Raw genomic sequence first — 18,477 nt, 5'->3', positions numbered from 1 at the left:
GCATCTTTTTTTGTTACTTAGTCTACTCACTAGCTAAATTTCCATTTAATTTTTAGCACACTTGACAAGGCACACTATGGGATTAAGGATGTTTTCTGCACTGTAAGAAGACTGTAAAATCTAAACCATGATCTCACTCTTGCCCCTTACACCATTTTTGTACAAGATTTCAGTGCAAAACCACCAATCCAAACACTCTGCTCTTTCTCCCACCTAAAGAAACCCGTCATCAAATTTTAAAAGCAATACTCTTTCCAACAACCTCTAGGCGCTGCCAACTTCAACACAGGTTTTAGATTTATACCAAGAAATCCATGCCAACATCAGTGTTCATTTCTTTTTAAAAGATTTAAAAAGCATCTTAGCAATAACTTGGAAATACAGCATATTTAAAAATCTTACTTTGGTCTCCTTAGATTGCACTGCTGTCCACTGGACTTCTCACCTAGCGGGGAAAAGAATATGGTACAATGAAAAAAAATGGGAAATGTATGATATAATTTCCAGTAGAGAGGTTCACTTAAAAAATCATCCGGAACAAGTTGACTTTTTGTTTTACTATGGGCACATTTGCATGTTCATTAATGCACCATAGTTATTGTGCATTACGTTTAGTACTTGGTTAACCAAGTACTGAATTAATGTGCAGTAATGCACACTACTGTGCAGTACCACTGGCACTTGGGTTTTTAGTGACGCTTACTGTTTAGTAGCCTAATACTACTGCACAGTAGTGTATTTACATGTTTTTTGCCTAGCACTCAATTGCATAGTATTATTAGGCTACTATGCAGTCAATGTCTTGTGTAGACGTACCCACTAAATTTTAATTCCCAGTCCAATCGCAGAAGATACAAACTGACTTTTTTGTAGTTTATTTAGAAGAGAGTGAATGTTCCTTCATTTCTGCTTGTATTATATCATCATAAATGGATAACGTATGAAGCAGAAAATAATTTGGGTTACAAATAAAACAAAAGGCTGACATGTCAGAGAGACAGCAAACTGAATTACTGTGTAGATGGGGATTGCAACATACTAGTTTGCAAAGATGCACGATTGCCTGCTTGACAGGCATTCTGCTACCTCTAGATAAGCAAATAAGGTGCATCATGTACAGCCTTTGGACTTAACCATTCACAAAGTTTTTGTCATCGTCAAGGAAAATATTCTTATGGAGTTTTACACAGTGGCCAGTTAACTTAATATAAAGTATCACATGGACTTTCTACTGATCAAATGTATGTTTCCAGTGCAGCCACTAGTACCAACTCTCAAGCATGCCCTGTCCATTGGCTCCCACCTGCAGATGCCCATTCCAGAAATGAGGCAGTGAAGTCTTAACCCCCTGCCTTCCACATGGCCACTCTCAAGACCTCTGTCTCTAGTGCACATGAAAATAGCTGCAAAGGACAGTTCTAGAACAACCTCTTCACATTTTTTCCAGTGTAGGTACATGTGAGCCTGATTAAATGGGAAGGGCATGCTTGGAAGTGAAAGCCCCAGGAAGGCCGTGTAAATGTAACCCAGACATAATTACTTCTAAAGCATACTATATATGCTTCAGTAATCTTTAATCTCTAAGTGCATGTCTACAAAAATACTTTAGTGCATATTAGCCTATTTTAATGTGCATTAAAACATCACAAAAAACCATGCTTTTTAACTAACGCTCATTAAAATGGCTAACGCACCTTTTTCTAGTATGTCACAATGTAGAATGGTGCATCTACATGTTCATTAATGTGCTTTTGCTAATGCACATTAAATTTAGTACCTTCATTGTGAGGTACAGTACTAGAAAAAGGTTCATTAGCCTATTTTCATGTGCATTAGTGAAAGTGCACAGTGTTTTTGTGATGCTTTAAAGCACATGCAAATAGGCTAATGGGCATTAAAGCGCACGTGTAGATGTGCCCTCCAGAGGTACTAGATTTAATGTGTGTTACCTAAAGCACATTAATAAACATGTGGACATGCCCTAAGGTTCTACATGCAGAGGCAGAATCCTTTCCATTTAAATTCCTGGCTTTTGAACTCCTGGCTTTAGAATAAATTTTCTAAAAAACATTTTAAAATTAAGTGTTAAAAAATTAAACAACTTTCCCCAAATTAAAAGAAGGGTAATGACATGCATAGATTTTATTGTGATGAGCACAGAACAAGTAGTGGATATGGCTGGAAGTTTTCAATGAATTAATTTTCCTACAGAAAAATCGACTCACACTAAGTTACTACAAAATATTCTGACATTTTTCAAAGGAGCTTTAAAACTACTGAGATAGAGAGAGAGAAGTTGTGCTCCTTAGTAGTATATTCATAAACTTACACAGCTGTGAACCACCTTTGAATAATCAAATCCTTTCTTTTATTCAACACATTTTATATGGTTCTGCACATGTTTAACTCTCCTCAATAAACAGAATATATAAAACGGAGAAAGTCACGTTAAACATGCTGTATAAAGTTCTCTAAAGTCAGTGCAGGCATCTCCCCTGTGGGGAGAAATGTAACTGGTAGAAATTAGTATCCAATAAGAGGATGGACCAGATTACCTTATTTATTGTTCCCTTAATTATCCTTGTATTATGCCACTCCCACTTTTTATGCCTTGGTCATGACCAAAGACAGGGTTGTCCAACTCCTCAGCAGCAGGGGGCTGCATATGCCTCCTGTTGCATCCACAATGTCTCACCAGCTGAGCTGTGTGGGCACCCACCCTCCCACTAATCTGCACCACAACACTGTGGGGCAGGAAGCAGAAGGTAGAGGAGGGAGGGGGATCCCAAATACCCTGGCAGCAGCAGCAGTAGTAGCAGTACCAGCTGGAGCGCAGGGGGGATTTGAGTGGTGTTGCCCTGATGGGAATCCACAGCCTGCAGTTTAATCTTTTGCAGGCTATACTGCCTGCAGGCTCCAAGTTGGACAACACTGACCTAGAACAACTGTGTCTCCACAGCTACATTCTTTTCGTGTGGCTAAAACCCAGTCTAGAGTTTAAAAATACCTAGTTCATTTATATATTCTATACTATCACCCTGCTGAGCTCACACCAGTTTGCACTACCCCCTCCTTTATGCTGTCTGCACCAGTGGTCAGCCTAGGGAAAGTGCAGCAGCAGAAAGAGGTGCTGCCATAACTTAACATTTAGACAAAAGCAGGAAGCAGGAGAAACTGGAGGTAAAGGCCCGAGAGAAGTGGGTCCTAGAACCTGTTCCTGCACCGATGGAAAGAGAGGTATTTCCCATAACTCACAAGCTTTGGGAACAGTAACCCAGAAAGAGAAGCAGTCTCAGAATTTACGATTATACCATCAAATCTAATCTGTGACCACATGCTACTATGTAATAGAAGTTTACTCCAAAAAGGTCCACAGGAACACTTCCTGTTTGCTGACTTGCTGCTCAGAAGTTGGACAGCCCTGGTCTAGCTAGGTCACGGTGAAGGAATAAGATGAGCCCAGCTACAAACATCTCATGAGAAAGTAGAGGATATTTAGTACTAGGAATACAGTCAGAAAAGCTCCTTAAAGCATACAATATACCATGTAAAAAAAAAAAGGAGATAGAAGGCACCAGCAATGCCTGGGACCTCAGCAATAGTAAATAATTTGTTAGGCAGAATATGCTCAGATGATCCTAAGAAGTAGATGATGCCCCATGTTACGTTGGAAGGCATACAAAAGCCTGCTGCCCTCCTCCCAAAAACATAATCAAAACAAGAGTCCACACCAATCTCATGTGGAGGGAAATTGCTTCTTGGCACCAAATCATTTAACTCCGACTATCTGAGGAGGAGGAAGAGGAAAATTCATCCAAGTGAGGGGTCAGAAGGGGCAACACCTTGTCTTTGGGGAGTTTGGTTGCTTTCCCTGCAAGTGGAACTTTTGTGATAGCTAAAGCTGTAGCTATGTATTCTGTTCCAAATCTGCCCCCTGACCTTACTGCAGATCCCATGTCAGAAACCCTATAGTGAACCCTGTTTCTTCATATTGGGGCTTTGAAAAATTTAAAGCAGCTTTGTATGGAGGCATTCACCATTTTACTTAGATTGCTTTCACAGGGCATTTTGTATATGGCTTTCTGGTGAAATTTCAACTAAAGTGACATTTTTGCATTGAGTGCATTAAAAGATGCACATTTTGCTGGAAAAGAAGCCACTTAAAAATTTGCTTGTCTTAGGGAAACTTTCCTAAGAATGGTTCAATTTGCAAATTCATATCAAAATGAAGAGGCAAAAAATTAAACATCATTTCTAAGTAGTTTTGCATATTATCTGTTCAGCATATGCTAGTATGGCTTTTGATTTCACTACTGTTTCCCCTCACTCCCCAACTGCTTCCAGCTGTACTACTGTTATAAGTAACAAATAATAATTTCTATTTAAAAAACAATTGTGAGCTTGTGAACATATTAATGATCTAACTGTTTCTTTCAGCACTATGTCCCCATACCTTCTTTGCTATTAATTTTTGATTGAAAAGAAGCTAAACGGCCAAATCCTGAAACTACCTTACAGGAATAAGAAATTTTACTCATGTGCAATACGCCAATTGAAGTCCTATTTTGCAGGGACTTCACAAGATCAGATATATAAAATATTCATTTATGATACAAATGACCCATATGAGTGCAAAATATCAGTCATTCCTCAGGGAGGTGGGAGAAAATTCAGCTCATGTGAACTCCATGTTAATTTGGGATGGGGCATTTAAAAATTGTTTAGCTGACTGGTATATTTTTAGAAAAGTAAATTAAATATGAAAAGAAGCTGCTGTTACATAAATAAAACATTAAATGGGCTGACTATGAATACAATATTTCTTGTACTTGGGAACTAAAAGGTTATCAATATAGATGAAGCATAGTCTCACTACTCTTTAGATAAAATGAATAAAAAATATCTTTCACTGTTCCTGGCATAGCAGATTTTTTTCCACCATAATGCTTGCCAGGGTGATAGCAAAGCACTGGTGCTGCTCTTCCTGGGGACCTCTGCCATTGTAAAGTAGAGGCAGAATGTGCCATTTAAAAATATATGCTACTTTTTACTGAAATAACATAAGCCAAAATTTGCAAGCATCTCTCTCTTCTACAGTTACGTACACCTCCACCTACTGCTTGCCCTTTCCTCACATTGTCCCCATTCTAAAACCTGTATTCACCCAATCCTCTCTCTTAAGCATTCTTCAATGTCCTTTTTTCCCATTCTCAGGCTTCCAACTTTTTCATGCTGCTTCCCTTTTTTGTAACAGCTTCTATCTTCTGTAGTACCAAGCAATCTGTTTCTTCTTATCTTCTAATTCACTTATTTCAGCCAGCTTTTCAGTGCTGAATTTGTACATTCTGCTCTTGGTTTGACATTCTAACTTTATTGCTTTTATTTTATTAATATTTTTATTGTCCAATCATTCAGTTCTAATTCAAGCAAAAAATCCCCTTGTAGACAACAGACCAAATGCAGCCCTGGCTAGAACTCTATTAACTTCAATATAATTATACTAGCTTAAATTTGGTCTGAATTTGGCTCACTGACAGTCATTGAGAGATTTTTGCCTGAGTCAGAGTAAAAGGTTGCTAGGGCAATTAACTTGTCTTTTTATATTTCTGCTCAGCACATTCTTAATTTATGGTAAAATTCATTGTTACATAGAGGACCAGCAGGTGGTTTAACTCCATTCAAGACTCTCATACTGGAACCATTTAGGAACAGGTTTAGCTTATAAATTGCACATAAACAATTCCACTGTCTTCAAGGCTAGGGACAGACATTACACATAAACCAGTTTAAGTGATCAGAAACTGGTTTAAATCTGTAACAGAACAGATGTTTAGTGCACATAAACCAGTTTGAAAATGGCTGAAACCAGTCTGAAATAAAACTGGTTGAATCAGAGTTAACTGATTTGGGTCAAACCAGTTTATGCAAAGTCTGTCCCAGACTCCTTGCTGGTTTAAGATAAACCAGATGCCCCCAGGATCCCAGCAAGCTCTCTGGGCTGGGTGGGGCTCTCTGCTCCACAGCACGGCTGGCCCCTCCCCTCTGTTCCCTTGCTGGAGCTCAGCACAGACTTGCAGGCGCAGAGCGTCTGCCTGGCTTCTCCGAGCTAAGCGGAGATTATTCCCCCATCCACTCTGCCTTATACAGACACTTCAGCACTAGCTGGCAAACCACATGCTGGGTACAGTCCGTGTCGTGGGAGAGACAAAGGGAGACAGGCTTTTTGGAACTAATCAGCAGGTAGCTTGATGTCCTTCCTTGGAAGAGCAGTTTAAGAAGAGTTCCATTAGTTAAGAGAGAGGGGTTTTGTTTTCTTAATGGGTTGATAAACACTGAGTTAGGGGTGATAAACATTCCCTGCTGGGCTGCTGAGAAGTGGGGAATAATCAGAGGGTCCTGCCAGAGCCAGACCATGACCCCCTCAGCTCAGCCTTGTGGAAGGGAAGGGAGGGCTGCTCTAGCACCCCCTGGCTTCTAGCCTGAGCCACTGTAGGCATATGCCTGCATTTCTGGGAAGTCTGTCTGGTTACAAAACTGATTTAGCCTAGCCAGGTTACACTAATCTGCAAAGATTGAATCAATTCAGGCTCAGGCTTTCTGAATGTCTGCCCCTAGCCCAAAGGAACAACGTACATATGAAAACTCCCAAGTGTAGATAAGTGTTTAAGTCCCCTCAGCTATTGTGTATTAAAACTCATATGTATGTCGGGAGGAATGTACTTTTATAGGTCTTAATAATTATTTCAAAGACAAAGAAATAATTAAAATAGCTTGTTGTATTGGAGCTGGGGCCTGATCAGTGACATATAAATCACCTGAAATCCTTGAATCATTCCTATGTTGTTGTTTTTTCCACCTCTCAGTATACCACGTTAAAAGTGTACTCAGTGTACCAAGTGTACTATACTTGGTAAGTCTGTTTTACTGCAGCCACCAACATTCATAGCGAGTGTGCAAGGCTCTTTATGGCAAAATGGTTCAATTTAATACCATTTTGCATCATTTCTTCCAAATAATTTGGATTCCTTTCTGGCTGTACATTTACCCAGATGAAGCTGTATTTCCATTTCTTTGTCCAGTCACCTAAAAAATATCAACACCGTCTAGGTCTAGTGATACTGTTACCCACTTTCTCTCTTGTGACAATCTTCAGCCAAATGGACACCACCAGAAGCATCTTCTATTTTCCCACTTTCAGACAGGAAAGTTGCTACATATAAAGAATTTGGATATCTTATTTTAATCCTGTTTCCTAATGGAAAGATTACTTAACCCTCTGTGTGATGTAAACTCTTATTCCTTTATCGTTCTCATGGGATTTTTTGAAAATTTAAACATATAGAATTCTGCCATGGCAGATGGATATTGAATGCTATCTTTTGGCCTGTGCTAAGCCAACTGATATGAACAGAAAGACTCCCAGTGGCTTGAACTACAATTTAAATGGGAGCCCTAATGAACATCAACGGTTAATTTTAAAAGAAACTGCTTTCGTACATCCACACCAAAAGTATCCAAACAAACTATAATTTTCCTTTTGTTCCTGTAGTAGAGCCTGAAAAAATGCATCTCATATTTTTCCTTAACTATTTGTTCACCTAATATCATTCCTGGTAGTTCCCCACAAGATAAAATAATCATTTTTTTAATGTAGTATCTTAATTATTTCCTGCATAATGGTATTAGTCTATGTTTACCATTCTTAGGAATCTGTCCACTCCTTAAATCTAACAGGAGTAATAGCTTGGGACATCCCTGATTTCCTTTAATATAACCCTTTTAAAATTATTTTCTTCCTCCCTCTCCTTTTGCTAGATTGTGCTCTAAGTCTGCATAAGTGCCCTAGAGAAAAGAGCCAATTTGAGTTCTGCATAAGCAAAAATTGCAGTCCTATTCAGAAACTAAGCTGAGTACAATAATAGAGAGTACAGGGACTTCAGGAGGCAGCTGTTTATAGTCAGGGAAGCTGGCCAATAAGCTTTGAAATCTATATTTCTTCAGGAAACCCTGAGGACTGATTACAGAATACACTGGCTGGTACTCCTGATTACCCCCCCCCCCCCCCCCACACAGATGTACTATATTATTATATATGAAATCATATTTGGAATGAGATACATACTTTATTTTCCTAATTTAGGACTAAAGCCTCCTTCCATTGAAATGAATAACAAAACTCCCATTAACTTAATGGGAGTAGAATAAGACCCTTAGGATGCAGAAAATATGAGTGGCTGAAGTATACTAATAACATTAAAAATAAGCCATGTATCTCACCCAAGGTTGTGATATATTTTCTTATTCAAACAAATGTGCTACTTTTAATTAAAAGAGAATTTAGAAGATTTTTGTGCTGCTACTTATTGTTGCTATGAGGCTATTTTATGAACAAGAGGACCTTGTTTTTAATAAACTGAAACTGAGTCTAGTTAAGTGGAAATGACTGTGGGAAATGGAGACATTTCAAAGCATACCCAGGATAATAAGCAATGTCCTTTGTGCCTGGGTGATGATGCAGAAAGGATATGTATAAATGACTGCAGATACAGATATGTATGCACAATATAAAAATAGATTATTTGTAGAGTGAATTTCAGAAGTAGACAAATGTTAGTTTCTTAAGTAAAATGGTGTATGTATATGCAAGTGTGTGCACGTATGCTCATGCATATAGGTGTACAGGACCAAGTGCAGTGGAAATTACTTGAACTTCTCTGAAGTTTAGTCTTTTTCAGATAGTTCTCTTTTGTTTCAAGGACTACTTCTAGTGAAAAGTTTCTCCCTTTTCTCTCTCTTTCACACTCAAATGTTCCCTCTGCCACTGTATAGATCATTGTCTTCCTTCTCTAAGAAATTCTGTTCAAAGGACATACAGATACAAGAACTGAGCTGAGCACTAAAATAAAAGAAACACTAAAGTTAAGATTCAGTGTGCAACCTGATCCATTTTCTCTTATGCATGTATATTAGTCATACTAAGGAAACAGGAAAAGAACAAATGAAATTATCAAGATGTATAGCAAGTTCAAAGTGTGCCAGTAGTGACATTTGCTATTTTTATCCTATGTCTTATAATTCATGTGTATGTTATCTCTTTTGATGTTTTCATTATACATGTGCCAGCAGAAACGTGTGGCTTGAGCATGAATGCACACATATGCGTGCATGTATGTATGTGCACAGGAACACACTAATATAGAATCACAGAATATCAGACTGAAAGGAATCTCAAGAGGTCAAGTCCCTCTTGCCCTAAGGCTGCCTTGCCCTAAGGTAGATCAACAATATCTAAACTATTCCTGACATGTTTGTCTAACCTGATCTTAAAAAGTTACAGTGATGAAGAGTCCATATTCTCACCAGGTAACCCTTTCCAGGGTTTAACTATCCTTACAATCAGAAATTTTCTTTAATGTATAACCTGAACCCTGCTTTTTGCAGTTTAAGCTCATTACTCCTGTCCTTTCCCCACTGGGCATGACAAACAGTGGTAACTCTTTACATATTTGAAGACTATCATGCCCTCCACCTGTTTTCTCTTCTCCAAACTAAACAAAGTCAGTTCTCTTATTTTTACTCATAGGTCACAATTTCTAGACTAGCAGTTCTCAACATTTCAGATTCAAAGCCTCACTTGGAAAATAGCAGTTCCTATCTTTCATTAATTTTTCACCTACAAAAAATAAGAGAGTAATTCTTGCAAATAATTTGGAAGGGACACAAGAGGTCCAAATGGTTTTGAAAAATATAGGTTCCTATTTGAATTATCTGGATTTATCTGATGAATCATGTGTAGGGGTTTGTAGCCCTAATAGTGCTAACAGGGTGTGTCTACATGTGCAATTAGTGTGCCTGAATAAATTCCAGTGCAGTTTGCACCAGAGTTGATTGCTCCCAGGTACTCTGCTTGCTAGTGCACTCAAGACCACAGCACATTAAGCCAGGACAGTACAGCCCCAGCTGGCAGGGGGCCCTGGGGTTTAGCTTGCCAGCCCAGGATTGCTCTGACCCAGCTGCAGATGGGCTGGCTGGGGCACAAGGGTGCTGCAGCACCTTGGTTGAGAAACAATGGCTTAGGGACTTTCAGTCATATCACCTTAAGCAGGTGGTGGGAGGAAAATGAGGGTGAGGATGGTGAAGAAAAAGCTGTAGATGCTTTCCATTCCCAAGGAATTACATGTTAAAGGGAATTCTTCTTGCAGCTGCTCTAAAATGGTAGAGAAGTCCAGGTATTGACTAAGTATTCCTTGTCAAGTGATACAAAGTCTCCAATATGTTGACTACACAAAATATTCAGCATGACAAAAATAAATTGTTATTATAATTCACAACAGTATTGTGATGTTTTGTATTTGGTAAAATTATATGAAAATGGGGCAAAAAGCAAATGTACATGTGTGTAAGATGATGAATCCTGCTCAAAGTAATAGTCTTTAGCTCCCATGGGTGACTTGAATTATTGGGATATATGCTGGAAGGGAAACACAGTAGTGCACAAGCAGTCCAGCAAATTCCTGGAGTGTGTTGAGGATAAATTTTTGGGTACAGATGGTAGAGACACCAACCAGGCTGAAACTCTTCTCAACTTACTGTTCAAAAGCAGGGAGGAATAGGCTGAAAATGTGAAGGTGGAAAGTAAATTTAGTGACAGTGATCACAAAATGATAGAGTTCAAGATCCTAAGGCAAAACCAGCCTTAGAGGTGAGTGGTGTGGGTGACTGCCTAGGACTCTATGGTCAGGAGACCCCCCCCCACACACACAAACACGTGCGCGCGCGCACACACACACACATACACTGCCCTACCGCTTGTGCCAAGCAGGAGTCATTGTGGGATTTGGTGGCAACTAATCCTGAGGGCTGGGGAGTAGAGCCTGCCACCTCTGTCCCCCAGCCCCCTGGCTGTACTTAGAGCTGAATGGAGCTGGCTGGGGCAGCAGGTTAAAAAGTGGGCGCTGCCAGGTAGCATGATGGGCTGGGAGGAGGGTACAAAGAGCCAGGCTAAAATCAGTGGCTTTGCCCTGCACAAAGGGCATCACCATCACTGACCTCATGGGGCTGGAGGCCAGGCTGTAGCCCCTCCTCCCCCAGCCACCACCATCACTGCCAAGGGTGAGGGCACAGGTGACTGGGTAGCACTGGGTGGCAGCACCCTGCTGCTGTGTCTGGGCTTCCTGTGTGGGCAGCTCTGCCTGCTGCCTGCCCCCCTGCCCTTCCTGGGTCAAGCTCCCACCTCTCTCCAGTCCCACCACTCAGCATCTCCACTGAATGGACACATGCTGCCCTGCGATAGTCCAGGGGGTCCCCTGCCACCCGCAACTACCTAGGTATATGTTCCTCTTTGCATGCATGCACACAACATCCCTCCCCTGGCACACACACACCCACACCCTCCCCCCCCCCACAGCATTGGTGACTTGGCAGGGGAGAGCACCAGGGGGGAGATAATGGGGGAGGGGAGAACCAAAATACAAGTTTGCCAAGGACACCATTTTCCCAAAGGCTGGCCCTGCTTAAGGGAAGGAAGACAGGAAGGAGAGCAGTAGAATAAAGACACTGGACTTCTTCAGAAAAACAGATTTTAAAGTCATGGAACTGGTGGATAAAATCATCTGGGAGGCAAGTCTGAGGGGAAATGGAGTTCAAGAAAACTGGCTGTACTTTAAGGAGACCCTTTTTAGGGCCCAGGAGCAAACTATCCCGATGTGATAAAAGAATGGAAAGTGTAGCAGGAGAGCACCTTGTTAGACAGCAGTCTCTTCAATGAGATCAAATTAAAAAAGGATTGCTATAAAAAGTGGAAATTTGATCATGGTGCTAGAGAAGAGTATACAAGTATCACACAGGCATGCAGGGAGAAAATTGGAAGGCCAATGCAGAGTTTGGGATGCAGCTATCAAGGAACATAAAAGACAATAAAAGTGGGTTTTTATAAGGAGATCAAAAGTAAGAGGATGACAAGAGGAATCATAAGTCCCTTATAGAATATGGAAGGTAATCTAGTTATGAATGATTCAGAGAAGGCTGAAGTATTTTATTACTTTTTTACTTCAGCATTCTCAGATAGGGCAGCAACTGGCTGGTAGCAAAGATAGGGAAGGAGACAAACAGCATAGAGCAACAGATGAACAAGGTTGGGCACTATTTAGAGAACCTAGATGGCAAGGTGGGATAGGATGCACCCTAGGGTACTGAAGAAATTGGCTGAAGTGATTTCAGAGCCTGTGGCTATCCCCTTGGAGAACTACTGGAGGTCATCTGAGATCCTGGATCGTTGGAAAAGGGCAAATATTCTGCCCATCTTTAAGAAAGGAGGCGGCGGCTCTGGGGAGTTACAGCTGTTCTGACCCTGATACTTGAAAAGATCATAGAGCAGGCCCTTAAGAAAGCTACTGTGAAACACTTAGAGGAGAACAAGGTGACCAAGAACAGCCAGCATGAATTCACCAAGGGCACATAAAGCCTAATCCATCTGATTTTCTTCTATAAGATGGCAGGATCTGTTGGTGGGGTGAGAATGGTGAATGTGATATACCATGACTTTAGCAAAGCTTCCAACAACACCTCCCACCACATTCTCATTAACAAGCTAAGAAAGTATAGAATAACCAAAGCACTGTAAGCTGGATCCATAACTGGTTAGATCAAGGATGTTCAACCTCCAGTCAACGGGCCAAATGAGGCCTCTGGAGCCTCGGAATCTGGCCTGTGGAGCTCTCCATAGGTTGGGAAATTTAGTAGTGGGGGAACGGTGGCAGTATGGCCAACCATCTCCCACTGCCAAAATTCCAAGCCTTGTGAGGTGGGTCTGAGGTGGGCCACAAGACCCCTTCCGCACCAGACCACCAGGCTGGGATGGGTCTGCATCCCTACTGGGCCGGGCCATGACCAGTGTGGGGCCATGCCCTCTGTTACGCCAGGCAATGCTCCCTCCTTCCACATGGGGCCAGGCAATACTCCCTACCTTCTACTTGGCCAAAGGTGGGACGGACTGTGCTATCTTTCTCCTACAGGGCCAGGCTATGCCCCCTTCCCTCTGCCTGGACAGTTTTAGGCCAGACCATATCCCCTTCCTCCCACAGGGCCAGGCCATGCTCCCTCTCCCCACAGGGATGGATTGAGGCCAGGTCATGGGCCCTCCTCCCTGTAGGGTCAGTTTGGGGCTGGCCCAAGCCCCCTTCCACCACACAACTGGATCAGGGCAAAGGTGCCCCCGCTCCACACTCAGCATGGCCAGGTCAGGCCCCATCAGATTCGGCTTGTGAAGGCATTGGGCACTGCCCTTCCAGACTCCTAGCCAAAAAGACTTGGCACCATTGGATTAGGTCATCATATTCAATGAATAGTCATCTAGTTGGAAGGAGGTATCAAGTGGTCTGCCCTGGATCTAATATTATTTAATATATTAATGATTTGGATGATAGCATTGCATGCATACTTAAGAAATTTGCCAATCATATCCAAGATGGGTGTAGTTACAGATACTCCAGTGGGTAGGCCTAGGATCCAGAATGACCTGGATTAAAGAAATGATCTGTGATCAACCAGATGAAATTCAACAAGGACAAGTGTAATGTCTTAGTGTCTTGCATTTGGGATGGGATAATTGCATACACAAATGTAAAGTGGGGAATGACTCTACATTTGCATCACTGCAGAGGGGGACCTGGAAGTTATAGTAGGTCATAAACTGAATATGACTCAACAATGTACACCATCTGCAAAAAATATCCCAAAGGCATACTGGGTTGTATTAACAGAATTGTCACTTCCAAACCTAGGAAAGTAATTCTTTCACTCTATTCAGCACTGATGAGACCTCACCTGGAACACCAGGCTCAGTTTTGAGCCCCACTTTTCAGTTTGCAAAGAGTCCAGTGCAGAGCAACAAAAATGATCAGGGGCCTGAAAGGCAAGACTTACAAGGAAGGGCTGAAAGAACTAGGGTTATTTAGTCTGGAGAAGAGAAGACTGAAAGGTGATTATAGAGGAGCTGGAAATGGGCTTTTATCCAAAGCCATAGGGGGTAAGACTAGGAGCAATGGCCTCAAGCTTTACCAGGGGAAATTTAGATTGGAAATTAGGAGAAATCTTTTGATCCATGAGGATGGTCAGGCACTGGAACAAGATACCTAAAGAAACTGCCGAATCTCTATCCCTGGAAATTTTCAAGAGCAGATTGGACAGACACCTGTCTGGCATAATTTAGTCAGGGCTGATTCTGTCTTGAGCAGTGGGCTGGACTACATGACCTTGTAAGGTCCATTCAAGCCCTACTTTCCTATGATCTTATGAGGATGGCAATGATGGTAACAGAGGTGTTGTATAACATAGGTTGTGACAATCTAATTTTTAAAACTCATTCTCAAGTTATGGTATACTCCCATCTATTTAAATTACTGGTAGAATACAGAGTGATGCTGTTTCTCTTAAAGTGTCACAGGAAAAAAAAGAATTGTATTAAACATAACAAGGAAATCCTCCTACTTGTTCAGAAGAAGTAATTTTGAGCTGGGAAATAAGACTAAACTTTTATTTAGAGATGCTAAGGAATGAAAGGAGACTGTTGCTAAGGCAAAATACTATCTGGAAATGCCTGACACATGCTCTCAGAAGGTTTCTATAGTTTGATCTTCCATTTAGGCTTAGTGTTACTAGAAACTAAAAATTACATCAGTGGTATAAATGCACACATACTGTTGCTAAGGATGGATGCAGTTGCCAGGTGAAATGGTCTACATTACCCTGCCATGAATATCTAAATATGTTGATAGCAATGGGCTGCTAAGGACAGTCTTGGAAAAGTGGATGATCTATTATTTCTCAATGGCCACCTAATAGTAAAGTAACTTGAATATCTTTTTTGCTTATTCATTTTGTGCCCGCAAACTATCGTCTATTCTGCAACCCAACAATGTATAAATAAAGTGATTTATTTAGTTTACTGATGGTGACACTATCTTGTACTTTAGAGAAAATAAACCTTAACTAGGCTTAAGGACAACCAATCAGTTACAAACCTGACAGACTAATGTATGCTGGAAGACACTCTAAACCTCAAGCCATCAGAAGTAAAAGATAAAGTTCCTTTAATTTTGATATTTAGTCTTTCAGTATTTTTTTCCTTATATTAATACTTCATCTGACACAAGTTACCTTAGAAGCAACTAAAAATATGCTTCAAGTAAAATAATGAAATAGATACTGTGAATGCAATGGAACAGGTTCTTTAAATTACCGTGTGTCACAAATGTAACAGACGTTTGTTCTAAGGTGCTAGTTAAAATAGTAGTGCTGCTGCCTTTCTGGAAATTTGCATAGTATTACCAATAATGCTTTGTATTGTAATTTTGCTTGTAAAACCTTGTCTGCCTATTATTTCAGAGAACACCTCCTTAGTAGTGGAACAAATTACAGAGGGAAGAGAGGCGACTAGCAGCCATTACATCAAAACATCCACATAGAAGTACTGATGTGTATGATTCCAGTTTCATATTAAGTTGTTAGAAATATGATCCAATACTCACTATAAGGATCTATTGTGCCATTCACCCATGAGTATTGCAGGCATATATAGCAACTCACAAATACTACAAACTAATTCAGGAAAACCATACTTCAAAATCTCACAAAAGAGCTATTCTGATCAGGTTAGCTAGAACAGTGGTTCTCAACCTGTGGACCATGGACTCCTGGAGAGCTGCAGACTATCTCTAAAGAGTCTGTGAAAAATGACTATGATCTATCAAAAGTATGTGAATACCCACACTTACAATTCAAAGGAGTCCACACCTCCATTTGAAATGTTTTAGGAGTCCATAAATGAAAAAAGGTTGAAAACCACTGAGCTAGAGGATCCTTTCCTTCCATAGGAGTCTTCCTGGAAAGTCTTTCACCATGTCTTACAACTTCCAGGTGGCCTATGCCACTGTGGTGTTCTTGTCTCACTCAATACAAATTTTAACACAGACTTTTAGTAAAGTCATTTAAGAATATGATCTCTGGAAAACATCTGCCTGCAGTTCCACCCAAAAATCAGAGGTAACTCTTGAAGTTACAAAAGCTAAGAGAGGACATGACTGATCTTGTGTTATGGAAGCTTATGTCTATAAGCTTAGCTTTGACTGACACATTATTTCTTCTGTGCACCCCAATCTATTTTCTGCCTCACTAAGCTTATAAAACTCTGCATAAATTCTCCTTCTCAGTCTGTTCTGTAATCCTGTGAACACATTGTCTTCCTGTTCAGTCCTTCAGCCAGCAAGCACCAGCCGTTGGGTCCTGGAAACAATGTTATTTATGTAAAAGAAAAAAAAAGCAGATGATCAGAAAACAGTGAAAATCAGAAAACATTGTGGATCTGCACAAATGTTTGAGTGAGAGTGTTTGACTTAGGTAAAGGTAATTATTAAGACTTCCATCAATCAATGTACAACCCAACTCCAGTTAGATCAGTTTACTGAGGAAAGATAAAACTGTGAATACACTGTTTATAAACTAATCCACTTTTGATAGTTCTCTTTATTCATGAAACAGAGGCCATGCTGAGAACTGAGGGAACTGGGAACACAAATTAAGTATCTTAGCATATTCTGCCATATTGCCCCCATTAATTTTTACCCTTATTTTAATGGGAAACAAACCCACTACACTGAGAGACCTCTTAATATTTTTTCAAATTGTAAAACACACTTTTTAATTTCAAAGGCAGAATATAAACTATTTAAAAATGTTTCAGCAGAAGCCTGTTAACGTGTGTGTGTGTGTGTGTGTGTGTGTGTGTGTGTGTATTACTGGATAGGAACTATGCTGATTTTAGCTGATCTCAGGGCAAAGGGTGCACTCTGCTCTTTGTGAGGAAATGGATAGAGGAAGGAAACCACAGGCTCAAATTAATCTGCAGCTAATTCTACAAACTTAAGCCTCAGCAGATCTTCATAGCAATGGTGACAAATCACCCTACCCATCTTGTCCCCTTACTTGTCCCTTTCCACTAGCAGGTGGAGAGGTGCCACATTGTAACATTTCGTAACACCGAATGAAATGGGTTGGGCATCCTTTCTATATGTGCTTATTCAATTGTTCCTTCAGCCATATCACAGAAGTGCATCATGCCTATTTCTAAGGACTCTTTGTAGTTACAAAAGTAAGTTGTTATGCAATACTATTCATCCCTATGCATGATTTTAGGGTGCACTAAAGAGGACAGAGTAGTGGGCTTTTTCCTTATGCTGCACAATCAGAAAACGATGCTCGTGTTAGTGCTTAGCATTTCCAGAGCCCAATGGGTGCTAGCAGTGCATGAAGCATTGCTTGGTATGTCAAAAGGGGCACATCTGAGTCATAGAGTGGCTTGGGCGAAACCCTCTTTGTACATTTTCTAGTAGCTGGAGAATGTCCCAGTGCTTTTCATTTTCCTCACTTCTTTGACAGGCAGGATTCTTCAGGTTACTTCCTCTGATCAGTGTAGCTCCATTTGACTGGAAGCTGTCCATAAAAGGCAGAATTTGCCATTTTTTCTAATGGTTTTACTGGAAACACAGTCATGTGAAATACCTGAACATATAGTGATCGGAGGTGATGAGAGGATGGAGCTAGGGATGGATCTAGGGGCAGATCCAGGGGGGAAGGGAAGGGGTGCACCAGTTTGCATCCTGTTTTGATTCCTGCTCCACCCAAAGTTTAAAACCAACTGCTTGGCAGTGGCAGCAGAATTTCTGGTCAAGTGATGCTGAGGGAGTCACTTGACTTCATGGCTCATTATAATCTACCTGATCTCTTCTAAACTTTTCATACCACAGGCGTTAATGTCCTTCTGTTCTTTTTAAAGGTCTTGATGTTCCACTAATTATTCTTACTTTTCTTCTGCAATTTTACTATTTTCCAGCCCTGCAGATTTTCAACTAATTCCAGTGAAGTTACATTTGTTTTTGGTTCAATCTTGAAATGAATAATACAGCTCTAGGCCCCTAGGCTTATTAGTACATCTTCTAATTTATGTTTAACTGGAAAGAATGTATTGTTTTGTATGTGATGATCAGAGATCCTAGTTCTCTCTGATAAAAATCACAAATTCTCTGACAAAAACCACAAAATCTGTTATTTAAAAGCCCCCTGCAACATCCCCAGCGCTGCTGGTGCCCCTTACACCCCCACAATGTCTCCTGCAGCCCTGCTGGTTCCCCTCACTGCCCCCAAAGCCCCCCAATATTGCTGGTGCCCCTCACTGCCCCCACCCCCTCCAGCCATGCTGGTGCCCCTCACTGCCCCCACAACAGCCCCCCCACCCTACTCATGCCTCTTGCCCTCCCACCCACAGCCCCTGTCCCTGACCCCAGCTGACAGGGTTATGGGGTCATGGACCCAAGTCTACAGCTCCCTGCCCCCAACAGCAGGCAGCTGCAGCAGAAGCAGCATGGAGCCGGCTCTCCCACTGCTGCTGCCTGTTAGGGCAGGATTGGGGCTAGCTCCTGGCTC

The 18,477-nt window shown here is 41.1% G+C and overlaps 1 protein-coding gene across 1 annotated transcript in view; it reads right to left on the bottom strand.

Annotated features, from left to right (window-relative positions):
* Positions 1–18,477, bottom strand: part of PTPRD (protein tyrosine phosphatase, receptor type D) — a 1,990,398-nt gene that overhangs the window by 913,612 nt on the left and 1,058,309 nt on the right. The window contains exon 5 of the mRNA XM_019517599.1: positions 403–445. The gene's annotated coding sequence lies outside the window, so the exon portion shown is untranslated. The remainder of the gene's footprint in view (positions 1–402; positions 446–18,477) is intronic.

This window comes from Gavialis gangeticus, unplaced genomic scaffold, assembly GCF_001723915.1.
Source record: "Gavialis gangeticus isolate Ggan-Ray unplaced genomic scaffold, GavGan_comp1, whole genome shotgun sequence".
NCBI classification, from domain to species: Eukaryota; Metazoa; Chordata; order Crocodylia; family Gavialidae; genus Gavialis; species Gavialis gangeticus.
This window is presented reverse-complemented; position numbering and strand designations above follow the sequence as displayed.